At 38.8% G+C, this 8,138-nt stretch overlaps 1 non-coding gene across 1 annotated transcript; it reads left to right on the plus strand.

The window, feature by feature from the left end:
* Nucleotides 1-568: 568 nt before the first annotated feature.
* On the plus strand, nt 569-677 carry LOC141636150 (small nucleolar RNA R71). Its single transcript, XR_012540782.1, has one exon. It is a non-coding gene; the product is annotated as a small nucleolar RNA R71 (small nucleolar RNA).
* Nucleotides 678-8,138: the final 7,461 nt, after the last annotated feature.

Below are 8,138 nucleotides of genomic sequence, written 5' to 3' on the forward strand. Positions count from 1 at the left end.
CCAGAAATTAAACTAGCCTCTTCATCGTTTTCCGAGTCTCCTCTCGGCTTGTCGGGACCTTCATAAGAGAGGCCACTTCTGAGATTACTGGTATTAATCGTTTCAATTGGCCCTTCACATTTGTTTGAAGAATTTGTGACTTGCTTAGCCTCTATATTCTCCAACTGCTTCACAAAATTCTTTGAGGACTCAATCCCGGCTGCTTCCATATTCGCCACTTGAATCAAAAGAGTTTGGACCATTTCTCTCAACTCCACGGTCTCATCTGAATTATGGACAGGAATTTCAACTCTTTCCTTGGAAGCTTCAGAGGCCTCAAGCCTCTCAAGACGGGTAGTAATAGAAGTAATGAGTGTCACGACGGCACTCATTTCATCACTTTGCTTCCGTGAATTCCCACGTGAACTCCCAAACTCAGCTCTATGGACCGCCATCTCCTCAATAGTGTTCCAACCTCTATTTCGACCGGTATTGTTTTGAAACCTACCATTCAAACAAGCGTCCAGGATGACCTTGTAATCATCATATAAAGCATTGTAGAATAAGTTGCAAAGATACCATCTTTTGGAAGCCATGGTGAGGGACACTCGGACCAAACTTTTGAAACGTCCCCATGCTTCACAAAAATCCTCATCAACTCCTTCTTTGGAAACTTGTGATTTTGCTTCTCAAGGCGTGCGTCGTCTTTGAAAGTGGGAAGTACTTCTTGTAGAAGGCTAATGCTAGAGATGTCCAATCCGTGACTCAGTGCTACCCTATCAAGGTAGCGGTACCAATCTCGCGCCGAATCCTTCAAGGAGTATAAGAACATCAACCCCTTTACTTCATCCGAGTCACCCCAAATTTGGTATAGGTATGGAGCAATGAGAGTCCGTGAAAATTTCCATATGCTTCAAGGGGTCCTCATCTGTAGACCAGCAAACTGATTTGGCTCCACTAAATCGATATAAGAAGAACGAAATTCGAAGTTACCCGTAGTAGGGGTAGGTAACTGGTGCCCCATTGGAAGATGGCGTTCCTTTGGCTGAAGGTTATCATATATTGTAGCCATATTCGCAGAACTGAGAGTACTCAAGCCTTCCTCTCAAAAACCCGTCTTCTAACTGTGCAAAAGCAAAACTAGAAGCAAAGGTAAGCAACGGCCTCAAGGAACCAAAGTTCCTTGAGACAGGGAAAATAAACTAAAAATAAAGCAAATAGAATTACACCGTCTCCCCGGCAACGGCGCCAAAATTTGATACCGTCGTTTTGTATCAAAATTAAATTTATAATTCCAAACTACAACTATAGCTAGTGATAGCAAGTGTCGAACCACAGAGAGACAAGATCAATTCTATTTGCTTATTTCAGTCTACAAAAGTAACAATTGATGGGGGTTTGAATTTGGTTGATTCTAATGACTAATTGCTTAAATAAGAATTTCAAGATAAAAGGAAGATCGGGAAATTCGGTTCACCATGGCAATGGTCAGGGCAATAAGGTAGCAGAATTCCTATAATACGGTCTCAGGGGGTATAAGCAAGACTTTCGATCTATGCTCAAATTAACCTTACGGTCTTCTAATTCCCCGGAATTTCTCAAAGCTTTCGCTCAAAGGAAAGTCCAGTCTAATGATAATTCTAATTACCAATCTTTCAATCTAGTAAAAAGGCTTATCAAAAGACAACAAGATCGATACGGAAGAATTCATGCTAACAAACAATCCTAATTTATGCCATGGCTCACCTCGTTCCCAATCAAAACAATTAGCTACGCATGATTAAAACTAAAACAATTGCAAAATTGATAACAAAGAACAAGGTTGACATGATTGAATTCGAATAAAAGGCAAAAGGCAAAAGATGAATTGCTGGAATTAAATTGGTAAAACAAGAATTGAAATAGCAAGAATTAAAAGAAGAAGAAATTTGCATAAAACTTACTAATTGAAAAGATGAACAACGTAATCGAATTCCAGGTTTTCCGTTTTTAAAGCTAGATCTAAAAACTGAGTTCTTCAATAATGAAAAACATAACCCAATAATTTATGCGTTCTCCTGATAAAAAGATACCAAAAGTTAATTACAAGTTGGGCTTTTAAAAGTCTTAGACGAAAAATCAATATCAGCTCGCAGACTGGTCGATCGACCGGTCAGCATGGTCGATCGACTAATCACTTCAGAACAGTAGCGTCTGCTGTACTTAATTGGTTGATCGACTGTGAAGCATAGTCGATCGACTGGTCTGAGCTGCGTAATGGCTTCTTTCTCTCTTCAAATCAGCTCTCCACTCCTTTGCACGCATCCCAAGGTGGTTGAATCCAAACTCCCTTCTTCAAAACTTCCCTAAAGTTGCCCCCGGAGGACGGCTTAGGCTTGATTTAGCTTACTTCCATTCATTCCTACAATAAATCATAGAAAATGCAAAGTAAACCGTTTCGGGAGAAATAGTAGCCTTAAGCTTACAATTATGCATGGAAATACGTGCCAAAATTGCAAATAAAGTGTATAGAATATGCACGTATCAAATCTCTCCAAACCAAACCTTGCTTGTCCCCAAGCAAGCACTATGACCCATATAAAAACCTAATGGAAAGGAGTATATCTCAGAGCTAGCTACAAGTCAATGCCAAACCGTTTAATGCACATAGTCAACTACCACAAAGCTATAATCAAGTGAACAAATTTATGCATATCATGGAATTAAATCGGGCGTTCGACCTTGTTCGACTCATGCATTCGGACTCTCCCGGGTCACTCTTACCTCAACAAAGAAAATGGTAAGAATATATGTAGAAGAGAGGGAAGAAAATTACAGACTCTCACCTAGCCTGCGACCGACAAAACATGTATGCTTGACTAGCATGAATAATGATCGAGTAACAAGTTTGCAGCGGGGAATTATAAATCGTATAATCATGAAACCCAAATCATTTTCTTCTTTCTTCTAAAACCTAAATGCCGTCATTCCACTTCTCCTCCACCATAGTTCCCCTCCTTGAGGCCTTTGAGAGTGGTTACACCATAGGGATGGGATGCTTCAGTCGGATAGCGGTCTTGACGCCGGATAGCTTGTATAGGTATGTCATCATCATCATCATCATCATCATCATCATCGGCTCCTTTGATTTCAGTTATGGCTATGGTAGTAGTAATAGATGGTTATAATGGTTGCTATAAGTAAAGTTGATGGTTGATTGTTATCTTGTGATCGGACGCGAAATCATTGCGGTTGCTAAAGGTAGGTTCGCCTACTCAGTAATATTGATTGTCTAGAGGGTCTTTTGTTGATGTTCGGTTGTGGTAGTTAATTAATATTGTGTTGAAATAGTAGTTGGTGATTGTTGTTTGTACAACTGGTTGTGAATGTTGTCCGTGGTTCTCGAGGTGCGTCCTTGGCTGAGTGGAGTCACTTACGGGAGTGGCTTCACGCCCTTGATTCGCCTTCTGTGGAACCCGCCACAGAAGGGATGTGCACATTAAGGAACATGGGTTTATCGCTCGGATTGATGAGCGGGGCTTAGGTGGGAACGGCTGCGGTCCCCCACTAACAGGACTGGACCTTCGGGCTGTCAGAGACGTGTGGTTGATTGGAGGAGGTGGTGTGTGTATAATGGTGTTGTGTCTGCTTTTGTATTGTTACTTCAGTTACTGACCTTGTGTGGTTTTGTTATGTTGTCTTTTGTGTTGTGTCTGCCGTGATCCACTATGGTGAGCAGTCAATCTTAGAAGGTTGGTGTATGGATCTTAGCTGGGTGCTTGGAGGGACGAGTCTATCATGAGTCATGGCCAAGATAGTTTCACATAGCTTATAGCAGTCTTGAGTTGTATCTTTCGTATCGTCTGTTGGTTTAAATCACTTGTATTTAATATAACTGTTCTTTTATCGACATTTGATTATTACTATCCTCAGGCAACCAAGATGGTAACGCCCTTTTCTGCTAGGGAAGGTCTGGCTAAGGCTCCTTGGTAGATGGGGGTGTTACAAAGTGGTATCAGAGCGACGATTTTGGAACCTGTAACAAATGAGCCCAATGAACGTGGTAAGTCTAATAAAATGAACCTGGTGTATGTATTATGGGAGCGCAGCTGATACTTGATTTTGGGTGAGTAGGCGCCCTCATTCCAAAATCACGGCCCCATTATGCTTAAGCCAGTCACCGGGTATGGGAATATCAAGTCGAGAATTAATGTTTAGTGCGTGTAATTCGTAATGATGAACTGTGAAGGTTTGTGATTGAATGGAAGTGTGTGTGGATGTGGTAGAGATGGTGAAAGTGCTGATAGTTGCATGATAGTGTTGGATAATTTAATGATAATAACGAGCTGTAAGTCCTTGTATGCGTACTAGTTTATAAAGGAATTGTGAGTTTTTGTATATGATGATAATAGTAAGTTGTAAGTCTTGTATTAGTTGTAATATTGGTCAAATAGTAATTGGAATTGCAATGGATGAATTTGTTGAGTACTTTCGTGATATGGCATAATTAAGTCGGATATATGGTTGATGAATTGTTGTGACATGATTGGAATTTTTCGCAAACTTGAGTAATATAGGATGGTTTATTGTAAGATGGATTCTTAGAGTAGTGTATGCATAAGTTGGATAGTTGAATTTGCAAATGTAAACATTGTGAAGTAATATGTTGATTGTATATGTGTATGAGTTGATAGTATAGTGAATCGTCTTGCGTAATGATTGTCATAGGATGGAATGATGTGTATAACGTTCAAGTGAAATAGTTCTGTTACGAACGAGTAGTGATAATGTGTCGTGATTAAATGAAATAATATGTGACGATTTCCAAACGGACTTTGGAATCGACACGAGTTGTTGTTTTGCAGGAACCGTTAGCTAAACTCGTAACTTTTGACCTCATTCCTAACCTTACTCGACCGAGTACGAGTGCCTACTCCACCGAGTAGACCTCATTCGATCTAGTTGAGGAGTTATAAGATCGAAAAAGCTGGAACTGCCAGCGAAAACTCGATCGAGTAGCTCCAACTCGATCGAGTAGAGGCCACTCGATCGAGTACCTTACTTACTCGATCGAGTACCTTACTTACTCGCTCGAGTAAGTTCTACAGTACACGGGTTTATACGGGAATCATATACCTTTCCCAATTCCTTTTCTTCTTTACTCTTTCATTCATAAAACCCTAATTTCCTCTAATCTCTCTCTTTGTCTCAAGAACTTGGTGATTGTGGTTGATTCTTTGGTTTTCTTCTTGTTTATTTCGTCCTTTCCACTTGCTAATCATTCAAGGTAAGAATGTTCATCCTTTTCTATGTTTTTAATCAATTAGAACCATATAAAGTGTTGGTGTTTTCTGAAAGTTTGATTTATATACATGTAATCTTGCTTATAATTGTTGTAACATGATACAATTGCTTTAATTTGTTGATTATTGATGCTAGAAGTAGAAAAATTGAATCATATGGGGGTTTATATGAACCGAAATTTCTAGAGTTTGGGATTCAAATTGAAATTTTGTTTGTCTTTTGCATATGAAAGGGGGAAAATTGAGTAATGTATGCTATGGGTATTATGTTTAGTGTTGATTTTGATTGGTTTTGCTCAAAATTGTGTCTTAAAAAACTGTCTTAAAAGTGCTCCAAACTGAAATTCGCTCCAATTCTTCATGATGTGTGTCTATTTGTAAAGCTATTTTGAAAGATTCATAATTTAATTTGTTAGGGGGTTTGTTAATTGTTGTTGTAATTTTATAATTTTGTTAGCTATAAAGACCGTCTGATGAGAATTTGGAAGTTGTATGCTTGAGCCTTTTTGGATTGTTTGGTGAAAGTGTGTATATAGTAATTCTTTCTTTTATAACTATGCATGAAAGTTTATGTACGTTCAAGTAAGTGTTTGTTTGTGTTCCTAAAATGTGTGTTGAAAACAGATGCCGAGACCTACAGTTGGTACACGTCAGAGTAAGAGGAGGAGGGCTACGGAGCCTGAGGTTGGTGAAGGGAGTCGGGGACCTACGGTCCCACCTGTGCCTGAGTACCCTACCATCGTCTTTTGACAGCGCAGTCGTATACCTATCAAAAATAACCAACTGACTCTAACTAATATAGCTAGGGAAGTCGGGTCGATCTCCACAAGGAGATTAAGGAAGAGAAAAAGGCAAGATAATAAAGATCAAGCAAATATGGAGAAAGCAGCTAAGACAGCCAGTTCACCATGATCATTCAGTCAAGCAATCTAGTTCTCAGGTCAATGCAAGTATGGTCTATGGGGCAACAAACATCTCTTTCCGGTCTCAATTCTCCCTAAAGCACAAATAGCTAGCTTCCGCCCTCACTACGGTGCCCTAATGTTCGCTATGAGTCTCACCCTTTCCAACCTTCCGGTCCAGGTCAAGGTTTACTATGATTAAATAACTAATTGCGTCGACTCAATTAGACAGAAATAATTAATTGCAGCGATTAACAACAAAGACTACACAAGCATTAACCTAATAAATCAATTACTACACCTTCATAATCATGAATTCCCTAGTCTTAGCAAAAGGGAATTAGCTACGTATCATCATCAAATCAACAATAATGCATAGATAATATAGATTAAACATAATAATAATAAGAATAGCAAGATAGAATAAAGCAATAATAAAAATCAACAGGAAAAGGGAATAATTAAACTAGAAAATATGATTAAGAAATAAAAGGAGTAAATATACCGATTACCAGTTCCGAATTCGAGTAGTCTAGAGTAGAAAAGAGAGTAAAAAGTCAAGAGAAGAAGTGAGAAAAAATGATCCTCAGAGTAACGCAGTCCTATGTGTAAAATAGCACACGAGAAACTTACTCCTACACTTAATAAATAAACCTAATTACAAAAGCCCATGTGAAAAACACGCCTGAAGGGTAAAACATCTCGATCGAGTGGAATAAAACCACTCGATCGAGTAATTATGAAGCAAATCCTCTCGATCGAATGGAAAAACCCTTCGATCGAGTAACTCCATATAATGGCCTTCTCGATCGAGTAGAAAAACTACTCGATCGAGTGATCTTCATGGTATAAAGCATTCGATCAACTAGAAAAGTGGTCGATCGAGCGATATTAGCGCATAAGGAACTTCGACACCTTCCGAGATCAGCTCACGTGTCTTCAAAGTGATAGATTCCAAGCTCTGATTCCTTATTCTCCATAAATGTATGCAAATAGGATGAGTTTAGGCTTGATTTATCTTTTTTCCGGTCTGTACCTGCAATTTACACAAGACGAACTAAAGTAGACTATTCCGGGGTATTTGTAGCTTGATGCCACGTAAAATAGTACAAAAATGCGTGTAAAAATGAGGTAAAAACCTTATACAAAATACACGCATCAAATCTCCCCAAACCAAACCTTTGCTTGTCCCCAAGCAAACTATGAATAAAACTAAGAATAAACAATGGAGCGGTACCAATGCATCAGCTACGAATCATCCGCCTAAAACCAGTTTAATGCAACAACTAATAAGGTGGCAGGTGATAAGTGCAAACGAATTAAATCAATGTTTCAAACTTACTGAACCGTCGATCTTGCAAGACTCAAAGACATCGGACTCTCACGGGTCGCTCATCACTTAGATTTAGGCACAGGGGGAGTATAAAAGTAAAAGATAGAAAGGAGTAAAGACACTCACCTAAGTCGACCTATAAGAACATGCTTGTCGTTAACATGAATAAAGTCTCTACAACCGTACATACGCATTCCAACCAAACTAATGACCAAGACACATGCCGAGGACTTACATTTGGGTAAGTGAGGTAATGGGTAAGAAGGGCTAAAATGAATTTGGAAATGTAGAGTTAATAGCCTGGCTAGCAATAACGGATCCAAATATTGAACTGCATCCCAACTTATACTCAATATAACAATACAAAACGGTGCAAATTTCGATGCACTCAACTCACGGTACTCCATAGACTTGTCAACTCCCCATAGGATATAAATTAGACATGGGAGTAAAAATCATCTACACAATTTTTTCATTTTTTTTCCTCGCATATGATTTTTTTCTTTTTTTTTTCTTTCCATATTTCTTTCTCAATTCGTTTTCTATTTTTTGCTTTTCACAACATTTTTCTTTTCATTCCATTTTTCTTTTCATTCCCTTCAATTCTTCCTCCGACTTCCGAAATTAGAAATACAACCAAAC

This window comes from Silene latifolia, chromosome Y (assembly GCF_048544455.1).
Source record: "Silene latifolia isolate original U9 population chromosome Y, ASM4854445v1, whole genome shotgun sequence".
In the NCBI taxonomy this organism is placed as follows: Eukaryota; Viridiplantae; Streptophyta; class Magnoliopsida; order Caryophyllales; family Caryophyllaceae; genus Silene; species Silene latifolia.